General features: G+C 37.7%; 1 non-coding gene across 1 annotated transcript; it reads left to right on the top strand.

The window, feature by feature from the left end:
- Positions 1-3,360: 3,360 nt before the first annotated feature.
- LOC111912940 (small nucleolar RNA R71) lies at positions 3,361-3,467 on the top strand. Its single transcript, XR_002857380.2, has one exon. It is a non-coding gene; the product is annotated as a small nucleolar RNA R71 (small nucleolar RNA).
- Positions 3,468-19,314: the final 15,847 nt, after the last annotated feature.

The raw sequence follows: 19,314 nt of genomic DNA, 5'->3' as shown, positions 1-19,314 counted from the left end.
AACTGAACATCCATAATACCGGGATTAAAATCCCAAACACATCCAAGTAGGAATGGTATGAAAAATGGAGATTGAGTCTCCACTTCGGTATAAACCCCCATCCGCCAAGCGAATTCCCGAAGACTACACTCTCTATAAACACCACCCAAACGAAACACAAGTGCCCGGTTGTAAGTAAAATCAATGGTGCATTCCTCGAAGCATACGGTAGAGAAAAACTCCACCGATAACTCCCGGTATATGGGTTCTTGAATTGCAAACAAATTCCTCCACCCGTGACAAGTGAAAGAAAATTGATCCCCTTCATATGTTTTCTTCCAATAACATTCCAACACAGCAACCATTCCACACCACCGAGCCATCCCCTATCGATAATTTGGGCTATCGCAAATTCCCTATTGTACAACCATCCCAGCCGATTTTCATATGTAGTCAGCAATGGTCGGGGAATGTTTTGAGGAAACTGATATAAAGGATGTATACTCGCCACATCAATCGGGTTTTCCTCCTGTGGAATAGCTCTTCGTGGTCCCATTTCTGCATACAAAATCAAACCAAAGCAGCAAACACCCAAAATATTAAAACAAATTAAACTGTCTGTTCAGAAGTCACGACGTGGCCAGGCTCGCCACGTCGTGGACCGCAGTCGCAACCTCTCTATAGATCGGTTAGTTTGTATGCGATTTCTACCAAAAATAATGCTTGGGGTTTGTTCCTATGGATATTTAAGGGACATGCAACCTAGAATCAACAACTAGTTTCAACCAATTTCGTGAATCACATAAACCCTAACCATGAAAATTTAAAATTGTAAGATATAACTACAATTAATGGGTAGAACACATACCAAGTAGATTTAAATGACAAGAACTTGCAAGGAATTTGGAAGCAAATTAAGAAATTGGCTGTGGGGACCTTGTTCCCGTTCGTGCGGTAATAGCAAATGGGGAGTTGGAGTATGCAGTCAAAGGGTTTTAAAGAAATGGTCCCCCCTCTGACTTTTTAAAGGCCACGTCGTGGCTGGCTATGCCACGTTGTGGACTTTGAAATTGTCATCTGATCCCGTGATTACACTTTTACCACGACGTGGCTCTATCAGACCACGACGTAGCAAATGCCTGATCGCAAAATTTTGTTAAATCACACATTTTTACTATCTACTTTGCATTTCATTTATTAATTAAAGCTCCCCACAGCTAATTCTTTACTAAGTATCAGTTATTAGATGATGAGTTGATATCTTCCTAATTAAAAACTCAAAAATTAAAAGAAAAGAAAATGCAAACCAAGCTCGGGTTGGCTCCCGAGAAGCGCTTCTTTTTCTTGGAGTCTTGAGCTGGACTCCGTGCCTTCTACGTTGAATCTTCTGAAGAGTCCATCACTAAAATGTTTTGTTCCTTGAATCGCTTCTTGTAAGCTTGAACTCACCTTTTATATTCATTCTTTGAATTTTCTTTTTTAGCTTTGCCCTCTTCTTCAAGCTTTCGTTTTGTGCCCTTGGGTTCTTCCTTGCACTCTATAGCATCCTCCTCTTCTTTCTCCACCGGCTTTGTCACTCTTGAAGTGACCTCCTCTGCATCACTTGTCATCTCCTCATCCTCTTTTCTCACCCAAGAAGGCAGACTCTTGTAAGTTATGACTTCAATAAAATATGGAAGTGATGCCCTCGGTTTTATTCTTTTGACTTGATGAACTGCCTTGATCTCTTCTTCCATAAGCTTTTCCAGTTCTTCTAGTTCATTGTCTTCATTAATTGTGAACACCTCTTCTTGAACATGATCCTCTTGAAAGTCATCTTGTATTCCAAAAACTTCTTGTTCATCTCTAACCCTCAAAGTGAGCTTAGACTTACGAATATCAACAAGAGCTCCAGCAGTGTTAAGCAATAGACGACCAAGGATAATTGGGACATCGGGATCTTCCTTCATATCCAAAACTACAAAGTCTATTGGAAAAACAAATTTTCCAATTTTCACCAAAATATCCTCCACTATGCCCCGGGGATATGTCACTGAACGGTTCGCCATGTGAATCTTCATTTTTGTAGCCCTCATCTTCTGAATTTCCAATTTTTGATAAAATGAAAAAGGCATCAAATTAATGCTAGCCCCAAAATCGGCTAAAGAATTAACCTTCATTTTATTACCAAACTCACATGGAAGAGTGAAGCGTCCAGGATCCCCCATATTTTATGGTGTCTCTCCCAACACGACTTTTGAGGTTTGTTCACTTAGAACCACCTTAGACTGCTTCTTTAATTGCCTGCGAGTGTCTATCAAATCTTGCAGTAATTTCTGATTCTCGGGAGTTTTGGATAAGGACTCCACAAAGGGAGTATTAATCGGGATCCCCTTCATATGTTTGACAAACTCTATATGCTCCTTCTCTAGTAGACTAAGTGCAGCTCGGGGTGGAAATGGCAACGGTGGCTGATAAACCGGAATGGGTTCAAAGAATTTTTGATCAGATATGCGCCACGTCGTGGCCAGAGGAGTGCCATGTCGTGGCGAAGCTGTTTCAGCAACCCTTTCACTTTCGAACTTTGACTTCTTGGGTTTTGGATCGGGTTGTTGTGGTTCTTCTTCCAAGGCCTCCAGGAACTCAAAGATTGCTTCTTCTTCAGTATTGATGGCCATTACATGAGATTGGGTCTTTATTTCAGGATTCTTCGGGGACAATTTTTCATGAACCAGAGTGGCTAGTTGACCAAATTGTACTTCAAGGTTATGGATGGACGCTTGCTGATTCTTTATTAAGGTTTGTTGTCCCATGATAGTAGAATCAGTGGCATCGTGTCTCTTTTCCGAAGCTTCCATAAACTTCATCAAAATGGTCTCTAGATTGGGTTTTTTCTCAGCTGGTGGCTGCTCCTTTTGATAAAAGCCTCGACCTGTCTGCGTATACTTCTCTTCTTTTTGCTTCTTATACTCTTCATATGGCAGCCACTCCTTCTTCGGTTTCCTCCAATCCTCATCAAACTTATCCCCACTAGAGTCGCACACTTGAGCTTTTCTGTTCCCAAACTCATCTACATTGCAGTCCTTGGTCAAGTGTGGACCACTACATCTTTTGCAACCCACTATTATGGCATGTATTGACTAGTCCATTTGTGTTATCCTTCGATCCAAATTGTTCAGCATGGCCATTACAGCTGCTATTTCTTCAGTTTGGGCCCCTCCACCGCCTTTGATTCCATCTTGCCTAGGGTTGTGGTATTCACGAGAGTGCTTCACGAATTCTTCAATCAGCTCCTTGACCTCCCTTGGATTTTTCTTTGTCAAAGGTCCTTGAGAATCAAGGAGTTGTCTTGTCATAACGTTGACCCCATCATAAAAGATTGACATCTCCTGTTGCACATTTAGATCATGCTGAGGGCAATTTCTGAGCAAGCCCTTGTACCGCTCCCATGCTTCGTATAATGACTCCCCCGGCTGTTGCTCAAAGTTGGCTATTGCCTTCTTAAGTTTGGCTATCTTGGATGGCGGGCAAAACTGGTCCAGGAATTGCTCACGCATTTGAGCCCAAGTAGTAATTGTACCCGGTGGAAGTGCTTTTAACCATTCCTTAGCAGCTCCTTTGAAAGTGATGGGAAGCATCCTAATCAAGACTGTGTTTCTGTTGACATTTGGGACATTGAAGTAATCCGTAATGTCATTGACTTCATCTAGATGATTAAAAGCATCCTCATGATCTTTCCCAAAAAATGGGATATCCTTCAGTGCAGTCAATATGTGCCCCTTCAACTCGAATGTGGCAGTGGCAGGTATTGCAGGCTGGACTAAACCGGGACCCATATCTTATTGGATCCGCTTTTTGTAAGCTCCTATGGACATCTCTTCAATTGCTGCCATCTCGTTCCTTGTCTCGTTCTCGGGTTCGCTTGTGTGTTCTTCAAATTCCGGCTTGATATTGTATTCGGACTCGGTTTGGACGGGTGTTTGATCCAAGTGCTCAAAATTGCTCTTGTGCCTCGCGGATGAACTTGACTCTCCTGTCTTCTTTCCCGACTTCCTTGAAAAAGCTGACTTCAATTATTGTAAGGGCGTCTTTTTCTTGTGAATTGCAGACTCGAGATCTTCAAGTGGTGGCACCAAGGATGTGTTTGAGCCTCTGGTCATGAACTCCTGCAACTTGCTAAACTAAAATAAGAAAAACTAACTAACAACTAAAAATCTAGTGTTTTAGATGTCCACATCATGGCAGGTATCTAGCCACGTCGTGGACTCTGTGACTGAAAGAAAAAATTATACTTTGCTGAAAAATTAACTTTTTGTGGTTTTTACTCCACAAGAAGGATCGATTAATTTAATGCAAATAAATAAGCTAAAAACTAAGCCGTTCCCCGGCAACGGCGCCAAAAACTTGATGTGCATGAAAGTACCCACTAATTTTAATATTTATAACCTAACTAACTTAAACTAACTATGCACTTATAGGCAGTGTACCTAATTAGATTACAGTATAGCTTGGGTAAGTCGGGTGTCGATCACAGGGAACGGTGTTACTAATTAATCTACTTACTATTAAATTAACCTAATTATTAACAAGTTTAAAAGGGTTTTATCTGATTTTACAAGATCAGATGAACTTAAATCAAATTCAATAAGAAAAAACGCACTCTTGTTTAGTTTGAATCCACTCCTTCCTTATGGCTAGCTAATGATTACGGATTATTAAGTTGGTTTTTAGTTGTATTAGTAATTTAGTTCCAACTTTACCAATAATTAACTAATTCATGTCAAACCACGTATGTTCACACAGAATTAAACACAGAGCTAATTATGAATGTAAATATGCTATGTAAGATTTGTTATATAAACTCAATTATAGTCAAAATACACGTTCTCTAGCACATCTAAGCTTATTTACTCTAATTACTAACTAAGATTGGTCAATCCTAGCTCTAACAATTCAATGCTCACTAAATCATTAGGTAAACAAGTTCATGCAGTTAATGATCACTAAGCTACACAGAACATGCAATCAAACAATTAGAAAAACAAACATAAGCATGCTAGGTAATACCAGTCAAACACAAGCAATTTTTACTAACTAAACTTAATCCATAAAAATTGAGCTATTCATAAGTTGGAAGCTTCATCTAGCTAAACAAGAGTAGCTAGATTCAGCTGCTCATCATAGCAACTAATAAACCAACACAAATTGAAGTAATAGAAAACATGTTCTTAATTAACTAAAATATAGACCTTTACTCTTTTTGGTGTTGAAAACCTTTTCCAGAACCTTTCTTTTGCTCCAAATCGCCTTCTGGAACTCCTTCCTTTAGCCCAAAAGTTCTCCCTCTCGTAATGATCGGGAACACTTAAATAGACTCCAAAATGCCGCGCTACGTCGTGGCTATCCAGGCCACGTCGTGGGCTCCAAGTTATCCGTACCGGGCATGGATTCCTCCGAATCGCGATCTTTATCTTCTAGAATCCTCATGCCACGTCATGGCCGACTTTTCCACGTCATGGGTTTAGTAACTTTCGTGGATTTGTTCATTTCTTGTCTTCTAAGTCTCCCATGTTCTACATATTGTCACTTTTGGTCTCTCTCTTCGAAAATCCTTTTAATTGACTGAAAATAACAATTTAAAGTCATAAGTACCATTATTCTAAACATATTATCAACTTATTAATAAAAATGTACTTAAATATTGCCTAAAAATAGGTATAAATATGGAAATATCACATGTCCAAAGACTTATTTCCTTTAGGCAGCTCAACTAGTTTCCATACCCCCAATTTCTCGAATTGATTAAGTTCCTCGTTCATTGCATCAACCCAACTAGGCTAATTCAGGGCCATTTCCATGTTCATTGGCTCTATTTGAGAGATGGAGCAAGAGTAGAGACATGTATTGACATCTCCACTCTAACTTCACGTTTTGACTCAGTCACCTAGTTGACCAATGACGTTTTCGATCGGATGATCGCGTTGAAGTCTGGTGGGAATTTAATGGATGATATCATTTAGTGTGACAGGAAGTTTGTTGATATTGATTAATCCATCATCTGCTAAATCATCCGCCTCAGATGGTCTGGAACTGTGAGAGGTTCTTGGCACGTACTCATTTGCGATTGGCTCAGGAAAGAGAAGCTCCATGAAAGATTGAGTAGAAGCAGAAGTATCTTTGGTCACGAACTCTCTTTCAACAGGAGTAAGTGGAGTGGCTTCAGCATCAGGATTGATTCTTTGAATTGGGGAATCTGAAGAAGTACTTGGAATAGCTTCATCCACCCTATGAGTCGTAGGAGGCACCAAATGTGACAACCCGAAGTTCGTTCCGTCGTCGTAACCCGGTTCCGTTAATAAAGCCGTTACGTTCCAATTTTCCGTTAACTATGTTTTAATTTAATTTAATTGCAACTTCTATTTAAATTTCATAAGTTTCGGGATACATTTTAAAACATTAAAATATTTTCTAATTTCCTTTAGAAAATAATTAGCTTCATCTAAGTTGCAATTATGGTAACTTAATTGGGTGTGACCAAGAGCCTCGTATAGCTTCAGTATCGGGCATAATTCCACCGTGTCCCAAACTTTAAGCATATATAAAGTTGAGAGAGCCTCATTTGAAGCCTTTTCCCATCTCTCTCTACTCTCTCTCTACTTTCTCTCTCTAGAACTTGAAATTGAGCCAAAATCATCCAAATCAAGCTCCAAATCATCAAGGTAACCATCTTAGCTCCTAGTATAACACCTTTAGCCTTCAAATTCGTGATTTGTATGAGGATTAGGACCATAAAAATGTGTTTACGGTCCTGGAACCTCCTTAGGCCGTGAACACATGTAATAAGGGGTTTTGAGCCTTAAAACCCTTCCAAACCTCATTTGGAGCTTAGATATGACTTAGGGGCTTACCAAATTGGACTTAGAACACCTTTAACACTTCATTTAGGGTGTAAACATGAGTTTATGGCCCATGCATATGCTTGGACCGTAAACACCAATTCATGGGGAGGAAACTCCTTTTAAGGTGTTAAAATGCCACTTACACACCTCATAAGCCATAGAATGAAGTCTAGAAGCAACCACAAACAAGATAAGGGACTTAAACATGCTAGAACAACCCCCATAGGAGCTTACGGCCGTAAACCCCCCATGAATGGGTTCTTAGTCCGTAAACTCCTAAAACATGGTCAAATGGTGACTTAAACTCATTTCATGGCTTGTAGAATTAGCTAGAAACTATTGTAAAGGCCTATGACCACCAAAACATCAAGGATTGAGTGTGGGGGAGTTTATGGCCATAAAATCCTAGTTTACTATCGTAAACTCCATTTGATGGTCCATTTGTGAGTTTAATTCCTTCCTATGCCCTAGATTTGATCCTAGCCAATTTTCCCAAGTGATATAAGACCATTTAGCACCATAGAACACCTCACCATGAGTTTACGGCCATAAACTCATGGGGAGTGGTTCATTAGGGCCGTAAACCCTCTTATGAGTTTACTCTTGAAGAGTAAGCTCCATATCCAAGCCGTATATGTCCATAGATGTCACCCGGGTCACTCCAAACACTTGTAATGAAGTGTTTTCGCGTCTTGGAGTGCATAATCCTATCTAAATTGTAGTTCAAATCCTAATTAGAAACAAATGAGTATCTTTTCATATTACATTGGAACCTCGCGCATTATCAAGCCCCGATCTGACACTTAGCATCCTAGACGACACGTTCCTCGACTGGTGAGTTCATACCCCTACGCTTTTTCCGTGTTTTTCAATGTTTTTAGGGGGGGGGGGGGAATACAAGCAAACTATAAATGTTTTCAAAACCTAAAACTGATGTATTTCTATAAATATCTGGCTAAATTTTTGATATCTTTACCCCTTATGTATTATGTTGAGCATAAGGGATGTTTTATCGATTATAACTACATGGATTTCAGTAAAGGAAACAATCAAATCAATCAAATTATTATGGGAATATTTTGGGATCTTTAGTTCTTATTTAACAAGCACAAATATATGTAAAGCTTTTAGATAGACTATGTCTGATTCAGTTTATCTCTGTTTAATTTAGAATGTATTGCCAGATAATTCTATTGTATTTAACTGTTTTCACTGTATTATGTTTCAACACGATTAGTATGTTTGATAACGTCTGAAAACACCGTGAATAATTTAATACTTGCTTGTGAGATTCGTCATTATTAAACCCTTTGGGTTATCAGTAAATCCTCCCCAGACGTGTAACCAGAGTCTCGTGGAGGGAGAGCGTGGAATTTGTGAATAGATCTATTCGGGACTGACAATCCCACACCTAAACTGCTAGCTACAGTTAGGCGGGCACGCCTGGGGTGACAAATTCTAGATATCGTCCAACGTCTGACGAACGTCAAGGAGGTCTCGGTCTCGCATCAGCATGGTTACCCGACTCACAATACGTATTAATATAAGTTTATTCACGGATTTGATTTTTATATCTATCTTCAATCTATATCTAGTACGGGATGGTAGTCCCATGTCTTTTAATCTATAGTTTTTGTGTATTAAAACTATCTTACATCTAGTGCGGGATGGTAATCCCATGGTTTTGAATCTATATCTAGTACAGGATGTTAATCCCATGGTTTTGAATCTATATCTAGTACGGGATGTTAATCCCATGGTTTTGAATCTATATCTAGTACGGGATGTTAATCCCATGGTTTTGAATCTGTATCTAGTACGGGACGTTAATTCCATGGTTTTGAATCTATATCTAGTACGGGATGTTAATCCCATGGTTTTGAATCTATATCTTCTCTGATCTATGGTTTTACTGGATGGTATTCCCAGTGGTTTTAAATATATATCTTCTACTAATCTTTAGTTTTACTAGATGGTATTCCCAGTGGTCTTAATTCTATATCTTCTATTAATCTATAGTTTTACTGAATGGTATTCCCAGTGGATTTTTCAAATATATATAGTTTTACGTATTAAACTATCTACTGTTGTATCAAATGAAAATATAGAACTTTAACTAAACTTTTTTTTTAGGAAAATAAGGGTTTTTCCAGGGATAACTAAATTGTTCTTAACTAGATCGTGTAACTAATGGATAACTAAACTATACTTATAAGAAAATATGGGATTTTCTTGGATATCAAACTTTTCGGAAAACCAAAGGAAACTTGTACATTTTCAGAAAAAAAAAATCTTATGAACTCACCAGCTTTATGCTGATTTTCAAACTGCTTGCATTCTCAGGTCCACATTAGACAGGTACCAACGATCCTTTTGGCGAAGACGGAGTGCGTAGAATACACGTCTTTACTTTTGTTCATATGATATGTATATGTATAATGCATGTAACTCTTTGTTTTCAGACTATGTGAATGAATCTATGTAATGTAAAGTTTTGTGTTTACTATGCTTACTATGTACATTGGTTGCGATATTCATGACGTCCTCTGCCCTGGAACGTTTCCGCCTTTGGTTTCGGGGTGTGACACCAAAGGTGGTTTGTACACAACATCTTCCTCTTCATATTCAATAACAACCTTAAAAACTAAGCAAGAACCTGACACATCATCTGAAAACACTTTAAATGATTTGAATAACGAAGCATAATCAAATGATCAATCAGGACCGACTCGGTGTCACACCCCAAAACCATGAACGATGGAGACGTTCTGGGGCGGAGGACGTCATGTACAATATCACAACAATGAATAGTAGTAAACAAGCAACAACATCATCCATTGCATTAATAATATAAGTTTTAATACAAGTGTTCTGATATGCCTAATAGACACTAAAGCATAAATCAAAATGAAAGTTGAGTCTTGAACGAGCTCCGTCTTCTCTAAACCTTGGATCTGTACCTGTCTATCGTTGACCTGAGGATACAAGTTATTTTGAAAACAAGTATCAGCTTTAAAGATGGTGAGATCATAAGTATTTTAGTGTCTTAATTTGTATGTAAGTATTTGTATGTATATGCAATGTAAGTATTTGTATGTATATGCAATGTAAGTATTTGTATGTATATGAACTGTAAGTATTTGTATGTATATGAACTGTAAGTATGAAAATGTTTTGAACATTCTAGAAATCCCTATGCTTCCTACTGAGAGTAGCCTTCTACCAAGGCATCTAGTATCTGTGTGTGTCTCCTGTAAGAGTGTGTATTTTCCTAATTATGACTATCATTAACCAAAATATAGTTTCTACATTACCATGCATCGTGTGAATATTCACGAAGTGAATGTAATGGGAAAATATTATCGTACCGTAGTATTTGTAATAAGTGACTACCGTGTACTAACTACCTTAAAACAAAAGGTGTTCCAAGTAACATGTGATCGACCTGTATCCTGCTACCGAATCTAGTAAAACGACGATGTAAGACGCCGTAAGAAATGACATTTGGCACCCGTAGACTTTCAAGCCCCACTATAGCAAGTAGCAAGGTGTAGGATAGTCAATCCAGTATAGATCTATACGCAAACTCATACGCTCCCCAATTAAGGAGATTCGGGATACAAAAACGGTCATGGCAGGAAGTGCCATGCCCCGCTTAATGGTTCACATAACTACATAAATGTACATGAAATGAATGTGCTAACTGAAATGTGTACTCTTTCTCTATCTAGCCTGTATGTACTGAAATGTTCTGTGTGTGCTAGCTGTAATGTATGTTCTCTCTATCTAGCATGTATAATAATGTACTGAAATGTTCTGTGTGTGCTAGCTGTAATGTATGTTCTCTCTATCTAGTATGTATAGTAATGTATTGTGCGTACTAGTTGTAATGTACTGTATGTATTACTCGTACTGACTCATGAATGAACCGACTCATTGTATGTTTCACTGTTCTAGTAATAGTAATTGTATCCTCCTGTGCTACCCCTATGGTAACTTACTAGTGATGTAACTGGTACGTATGGACATGGAAGTATACCCTTGCTACCCAAGGGTATTGAATGAAATTGAAGAACCTTTATGACTATATGTGTACACATGATATATAACTAATATTTAAACGACCTTCGGACGGATACCCGATACCCCACCAGACCACATCTCAACGGCTAAAAGGAAATAGGGCGGGCAGGCCTTCTTAAGCTTTTTAAACATTGATTATATAACTATACATACATAGAGATGCAATTGATAATAAGTATAACAGAGCTTAGGTAAATGTATTTGATAAGTATAAGAATTTGTAAAACAGTTTGAAGCAAAACAGTTTGAACAATAAGAAAATCACTGGTTTTGTAGTTATTAATCACATGTGATTGATGTAATAACTATAAGTATTTGACTTATATTCCCCCATAAACGCATTTAAAAACATTTAAACCATTGATTAAGGGTTATGAACTCACCTGTAGTAAGTGGTACAGATGAACTTAAGGTGTAGGATTGCTAGGTGTCAAGTGAAGTCTTGAACACACTCTATGATCGTAGTTAACATATAATATCACATATCTGTATCAAATTAGTCTTTGAACAACTAATAAACAAGTCAAGACACCCTAGGACATGCTAAACACTTTATATAAGTGTTATAAGTCTCAAGGATTGCATCTAAGTTGTTGTAGGTCAAGGCTAGGGTGTTTAGGGTTCCAAAGGATCCCATTCTTGAGTTTACTCTCCAAGAACCAACACACAAGGAGTTTACGGTCGTAAACCCTTGAGTTTATGCCCATAAGCTCCTAATCCTTAGGTTATTTGGTGCTTTGAAGTTGTACATGTTCCCTAGAAGCATTTCTACTTGATGGTTAAATCCTTGGAAGGGTTTAGGGCATTAATACACTCCTTTGAGGAGTTTATGGCCCCAAGGCCATTTCCTTTTGGGTTTATTGCTGTAAACCCATATGGAAAGGGGTATTTTTATGTTTTCAAGTCCCATGCTCATCTAGGATAGGTCTTAGACAATTATCTAAGGCTAATGAAGGCCTTAGGCACACATTGGTACCCTTATTTGATGTTCACGGCCCAAGGAACAAAACCCTTAGAGATTATGGCCGTAATCTCTCATGGGGATCGGTTTTTGGTGATTTCATGTCCCTAAATTAACTAGGAATGAATCTAGGCTAGTGTCCAAGGATTTTGGAGGGTTTAAAGCACCTTTTGGCCCTATTGTTTGGAGTTCACGGTCCAAGAACTTCTTGGGCCGTGAACACCTTACTCTTGGTGTTCTTGGGTGTTTTTAGTCCTAAATACATTAGGATACAAGTCTAAGCTAGTTTCATTGCAAGAGGAAGGGACTAGGGCATCATTTTTCCCTTAAAGAAGGGTTTACGGTCCAAGATGTTCTTCGGCCGTAAACTCTCTAATCTAGTTGTTTTCTTATGATTTTGTCACACCCCAAAACCACGAACGGCGGAAACGTTCAGGGGTGGAGGACATCGCGTATAGTATCACAACAGTGCAATATAATAAACAAGCAACAACATCATCCATTGCATTATAAGTACAGTTTTAATACATGTGTGTTCTTTCATAATGTACAACAATAAAATGAATAATCAAAATAAGGCGAGTCTTGTCTGTGCTCCATCTTCTCAAAAAACTGACCATCGCACCTGTCTAACTGATGACCTGAGAATACAAGTTATTTTGAAAGAGAGTATCAACTTTAAAGCTGGTGAATTCATAAGTAATTAAGTGTCGTTGTCTTGCTTATGAAAATCTATTATGAAGGCCATGTAAACCTTTAAATGAAAATGTTGATGTAAGTATGAAAAACCCTAGAAAATCCCTTACTTTCTAGTAGTTTGAGATGTAGTCTTCTACCAAGACCCGAATGTTTTGTTATGGCAATGTAGTCTTCTACCAAGACCCGAATGTTTTGTTATGATAATGTAGCCTTCTACCAAGACCCGAATGTTTTGTAAGTAAAATAATAGTTTTTCCTTTCTATTGACTAGTACTAAAAGTGCTTAGTCTAACTCATCGTTTATGTGAATATATCACAAAATAAAGTAAAATAGGAAAATGTTATGATAGTCTTCTACCAAGACTTAAATGTTCTGTAAGTAAAATGATAGCTTTTCCTTTCTATTGACTAGTACTAAAAGTGCTTAGTCTAACTCATCGTTTATGTGAATATATCACAAAATAAAGTAAAATAGGAAAATGTTATGATAGTCTTCTACCAATACTTAAATGTTCTATAAGTAAAATGATAGATTTTCCATTCTATTGACTAGTACTAAATGTGCTTAGTCTAACTCATCGTTTATGTGAATATATCACAAAATAAAGTAAGATAGGAAAAATATAATCATGTTAGTGTTATTATCTTGGGTTACCAGGAAAAACACGACATCGCCGAAGCGAAAGATAGACCCTATGAACATCCGAAGAGTGTTCCCTCATCCTCTGTAGCAGCAACAGGGTGGAGGGAGGGTTAGTCCCGATATCGATCTCCTAATACCGATCGTTAACCTAATGATCCTCCGAAGATTCACATCTCATCCACTGTTGCAACAGTTGGACAGAGGGATGGTTAGTCCCGTCACTGACTACTAAATAAGTAACAACCTTAAACATCAGTAGACATTCATCGACCACTGGTACTAATCAGTGGGGTTCGGAATGGTAATTCCCGCCGAAATATCCCATTGAACCGGGATAGGAAAGATAATTTACACAGTAAGTACTAATAAATCATCCTCGTAGTTCTAAGTACAAGTATCCAGGTAAGTAAATACAGGATAATGCACCTATGTAACAGTGTTCCTGTATGGTATTCATGTAAGTGTGTTCATGTAACAGGTAAGTATATGTAAACATATTCATGTATCATGTAATCCTAAGTAAGTGTACTCATGTATCATGTAAGGTATTGGTATAGACTCATGAAAGAACTGACTCTTATGTGATTCCCTATAGTAGTAATAATGTTTGATATCTTCTAACTATCCCTATGATAGTTAACTGAAAGGTAATTGGTTGTTTACGTAGGTTTATGCACTCTTGCTACCCAAGAGTATTGGAAACTAAATGAAGGGTGAAAACTATAATCTCTAACATATATATGAACATATGCGCATAAGTATAGTTTGATTCAAGAAGGTAAAATAATGGTTTTGCAAGATATCTAGGAGTTTTGAACAATAATTAAGAATGACTTGATGTCATTTTAATAAACATTTCAAAACTAATACTTTTGTTATCAAGGTATTTTAAGATAGAAAACCACTTCGTGTGTCGCCTTTTGAAATATGTGAAATCTACCGAGTGAAAACACAGTTATAAAATACATAAGATTGATTTAATAACATATTGTTTTCTACTTGTATTCCCCCTCCCCATTAAAACGTTTAAAATCATTTAAAACATTGATTAAGGGGTATGAAATCACCTGTAGTTGGTAGTTTAGATGAACTGGACAGTGTAGGATTGTTAGGCGTCAAGTGAGGACTTGTACACACACTACGATCCTAATGAACATATAATCACACATATATGCATTCAATTAGTCTCAAATTACTGATTGATAATGTTAAGACATCCTAGACATAATAAACACTTTATATAAGTGTTTTAAGTCCTAAGGATTGCATCTAAGCTATTGTGGGACAAGGCACTTGTGTTTAGGGTTCCAAAGGACCCCATATATGAGTTTACTCCTCATATACTAACACACATGGAGTTTACGGTTGTAAACTCTTGAGTTTACGGCCGTAAACTCCCAACCATGGGTGTATTGTGTGTTTTGAAGTTCCAAATGATTCCTAGAATTATTCCAGCTTGGTGGTTAAATTCTTGGAGGGGTTTAAGGCATAGAAACACTCCATTTAGGAGTTTACGGCCCTAAGGCCATTTCCCTTAGAGTTTGCGGCCGTAAACTCTTAATTATGGGTGTTTTTGATGCGTTCAAGTCTCTTGCACATGTGGTATAGGTTCTAGACTTTTATTCCAAGTATATGAAGGCATTAGGCACATTTTGGTGCCCTTCTTTCATGTTTACGGCCCAAGAACCATGTCTTGGCCGTAAACTCACTTTGGAAGGTGATTTTGATGTGTTTTGGTCCTTGATTTAAGTGGGAACAATTCCTAGTAAATGTCTAATGCTTTAGGTGCCTTAAAAAGCACCCTTTTGTGCATGATTTTTGGAGTTCACGGTCCAAGATCCTCTTGGGCCGTGAACTCCCATACATATGTGTTTCTTTGGTGTTTTCATGTCCCAAGTACACTTATAAACAAGCCTAAGGCAGTAGTATATCGCGGGGGAAAGGCTAGGCATTGTTTTCGGGAGTTTACCGCCCAAGAACACCTTGGGGAGTAAACTCCTAAATCTACTAATTTAGCTATGTAATCTATGTTATGAACACATTTAAAGCTATATAACTGTAACAACCCGAAGTTGTTCATCGTCGAAAACCCATCCTACCCGTATAACTCGTCGTATGTCGAAACGTCCCTATATCATTTTTGGGTTTAGTTAATTAAAAGTTATATGTTTATTATCATCCAATGAGTGTCCAAACCCTTTAGGAACTCATGAAATTAGCCCAAAACATTTATTTCATAAGTTTTAGAAACGTCCCCGCCGGGTGACGGAAACTTAATCGGGTGCGACCTAAAGCCTCGTTTAAGGCCGGTATCGGGTAGAATTCCTCCATGTCCAAGTTTTGGGAACTATATAAACTGGTTAAACCTTTCATTTGAAGCTTTTTCCTTCTCTCTCTACTCTCTCTCTCTCTAACCTCTCTCCAAAAATCCAAAGTTTAAGGGTCCAAAACTCAATTTTAAGGCCTCAAATCCCTAAGGTACCTTCCTAGCCTTAATCTATAGCATATTTGGCTTCCAAATTCGAGATTTAAACATGAAATTGGACACAATATATGAGTTTACGGCCCAGGAAGCTACCTAGGCCGTAAACACCAAGTTGAAGGGTTTTTAGCCCTTAAATCCCTTCCTAAACTCAATTGGACTCTAGATATGGCTAAAGGACTTCAGGATATGGACTTAGAACATTTAAAACATAGATTTTATTGGATTTAAAATAGTTTACGGCCAAGGCACAAGCTTGGGCCGTAAACTCATATTATTGGGGTTTTCTTGACCTTAAACCCTTCCAAATCACATATAAGGCTTAGATATGAATTATAGAATATTGGTTTTAGCATTTGGACACTTGAAACATAAATTTTGAGGGGTTATTGTGAGTTTACGGCCAAGGCAAGTTCTTGGGCCGTAAACTCCTTAAAATGTGGTATAAATTCATTTTTAAGTGTTGTTTAGCCCCTATAACACCCCTAAAGCCTTGGAATGAATTTTAGAAGTCCTTACAAACAAGTTTTTGGCATTAAAACACATGGATATACTCTCCAAGAGAGTTTACGGCCATGAGAGGGGTCTCATAGTCCATAAACTCCAAAAAGCCTTTCAAAACTCCAAACAAATGCATATAAGGTCTTAAAACAATTTTAGCAATCACATGTGAATTGTTTTAGCATCATTTAACACCATTTTCTTGAGTATTTAGGAGTTTACGGCCAGGAGCCTATGCTAGGCCGTAAACTCCCATAAATTAATCATTTTGGTGATTTAAATCCATTCCAAGTCCCTAAACCAAGCCTAGAAATTATACCCTTAAGTGTTTGAAGCCATTTTTGCCATTAACCCACCCCACCATGAGTTTACGGCCGTAAACTCATGGGTAGAGGGTCATGTGGCCGTAAAATCCTTATGGAGTGTTCCTTTGATGTCCCAATTCATTATCCTAACTATATGTGTCCCTAAACGCCACCCGGGTCCCTCCAAACGCTCGTATCGGGGTGTTTTCGCGATTAGAAGTAATTGTCCCTAACAAATAAATAAACTAAGTCCTAATTAGATAAAAATGTGTATCTTTACATTATACTTAGGAACCTCGTGTATTTACAAGCCCCGGATCAACTCTTAGCATCCAAATCGTCACGTTTCTCGTCCGGTGAGTTCATACCCCTACCCTTTTTCACTGTTTTTAACTGTTTTCAGGGGGAATACAAGCAAAAGTACAAGTGTATCTTGTACTTAAACTGATTTACAACTTAATGATGTTAGTTTCTAAATGTCATGATTTCCAAAGATTATGATAACTGATGTTTCGAATTGCAGATTAATTATAGATTTCTTTTGAAAAGTGTTTTGATCTATATTGTCTTTTGTAAAAGAAATCATACTAATTATAACAAATATAACTAATAGGATAGAACGAATGCGAATACAAATATAACTAAGTACGAATACGAATAAGGAATTCAAATACTAATAGGAATACGAATATGAATACTAATACGAATACGAATGTAATCTAGAACGAATACTAATATGAATACGAATGTAATCTAGAACGAATACTAATTAGGAATACGAATACGAATACGAATACGTCTACGAATACGAATATGACTACGAATACGAAATAACGCCTTTGGTTGACACTAAGACTTCGAATATACAGTTAGTGTACTCCTTGAGTGTCACCAGAGTTTCGAATTTATTACGAAAATACACCTCTGGACCTCTACTGAGTTTCGAATATATCCGCCTCAGAATGTCGACAGAGCTTCGAAATTACAACTAAGTTAGTAGATTATAGTCATCCGATTGTAGAATAACTAAGGAAGTAGAATACATAACTAATACTACTCACATAGTAATTACTGGTACTTCGAAATTAGACTTAAGAACAAAACACCACACATAGGAAAATATGGGATTTTCCTGGGATAACATTAAAATCAGTAACGAACCTAGATACTAACAGATAACTCAACATATAAGGAAAATATGGGATTTTCCTGGGATAACATTAAAATCAGTAACGAACCTAGATACTAATAGATAACTCAACATATAAGGAAAATATGGGATTTTCCTGGGTAACACAACAACACATAAACGAATAAAGAAACAAACGAATAATTAAAACTATAAGGAAAATATGGGATTTTCCTAGAATGTCATAACCAACCATTTTCGAAATTGTAACAAAGGATAACTAAACTGTTTTTCATAAGAAAATATGGGATTTTCTTCATCAACAACTATTCTCGAACGTAAAGGAACTCGTCTTTTCAAAACTAAACTGCTTATGAACTCACCAGCTTTATGCTGATTTTCAAACTGCTTGTATTCTCAGGTCAGCGTTAGACAGGTACACCGCAACCTTTTGGAGAAGACGGAGCGTCCCGAAGACTCGTCTTTACTTTTGTCTATATTACATATGTATAATTCATGTACAACTTTACTTTCAATCAGATGTAAACAATATTATGTAATGTAATGTTTTGTGATTACTGATTTACTATGTACATTGGATTTGATACTCAACGTGGAGTCAACCCCGGAAATGTTTCCGCCTTTGGTTTTCGGGGTGTGACAATAACACTACTAGAGAGGGTTACTCACGATTTGGGATAAAAAAACCGAAGATCCGTGAGAGAGAAAATGACTTTTCTCTAGTTGGAAATGCGAAAAATGAATGAATTTGGTTCAGAATTCTATTATAGTCCCGAGATATTTTTGGCAGAAAATATTTTTATTCCTGAAATGATCTCTAATATAATAGAGTGTTGGAATAATAGTGTTGCACAAAACCCTAGTGCACCCACTCTCCTGATATCTCCTAGTGTAAACCCTGAATTACTCAAACTTACGCGAGAAAGTCTGAAATCTAACTGTGACTGCTATAACTCCTATTAAAGTGATATAGTTTGTACATAATGGAAATTTCGGGTTGTCACATCATCCCCCCGTTAGAAGGAATTTCGTCCCGAAATTAGAATTTAAGCAAGTAAGTATGTACGAATGATCGAGTCGTTATGTGAACTTCCTAATCGATTGGTCCTCGCACTCCTAAGTGAAATTGGGTTCTCGGTTGGTATCCCAACGAACCTTCACTAACGGGCGACGGCATTGCTTCGTCCGTTTGACCACTCGGTCGAGGGTCATTACGGTTCTAATACGAAGGCAAGGATCTCGTAAATCTCGATCTCATCGAGAGGGATTACGAAAGTCCTAACGGAAAGATATTGTTTCAAGTTCAAGACGCGAAGGAGAAAATGTACGTTACTGAGTTCGCGGAGTAGGTCTAGTTTGTGAAATGCAGGACCGATTCTGGTAAGAATCTCGGAGGTCCTAACTATATTGGATTTTAGCTTTCCACGCTTTACGAAGCGTATTAAGCCGTTCCCAGAGTGAGGTTTCCGAAAGAATTTGGTCTCTCACTTGGAATTCCAAAGGTTCTTTCTCTCGCTTACTGCCCAGTCAAGGGCTATCCCTTGCTGGGTCAAAGTCGAAAGGGTTTCTGAAATTTGTGGGGAGTTCCGAATGGACTATGATAGTAGGTCTGTAAGACCTAGAATTTGGTGAA

The sequence above is a fragment of the Lactuca sativa genome, chromosome 4, assembly GCF_002870075.4.
Source record: "Lactuca sativa cultivar Salinas chromosome 4, Lsat_Salinas_v11, whole genome shotgun sequence".
Lineage (NCBI taxonomy): Eukaryota > Viridiplantae > Streptophyta > Magnoliopsida > Asterales > Asteraceae > Lactuca > Lactuca sativa.
Note: the sequence above shows the minus strand (reverse complement) of the source record. Positions and strands in the feature narration are given on the sequence as shown.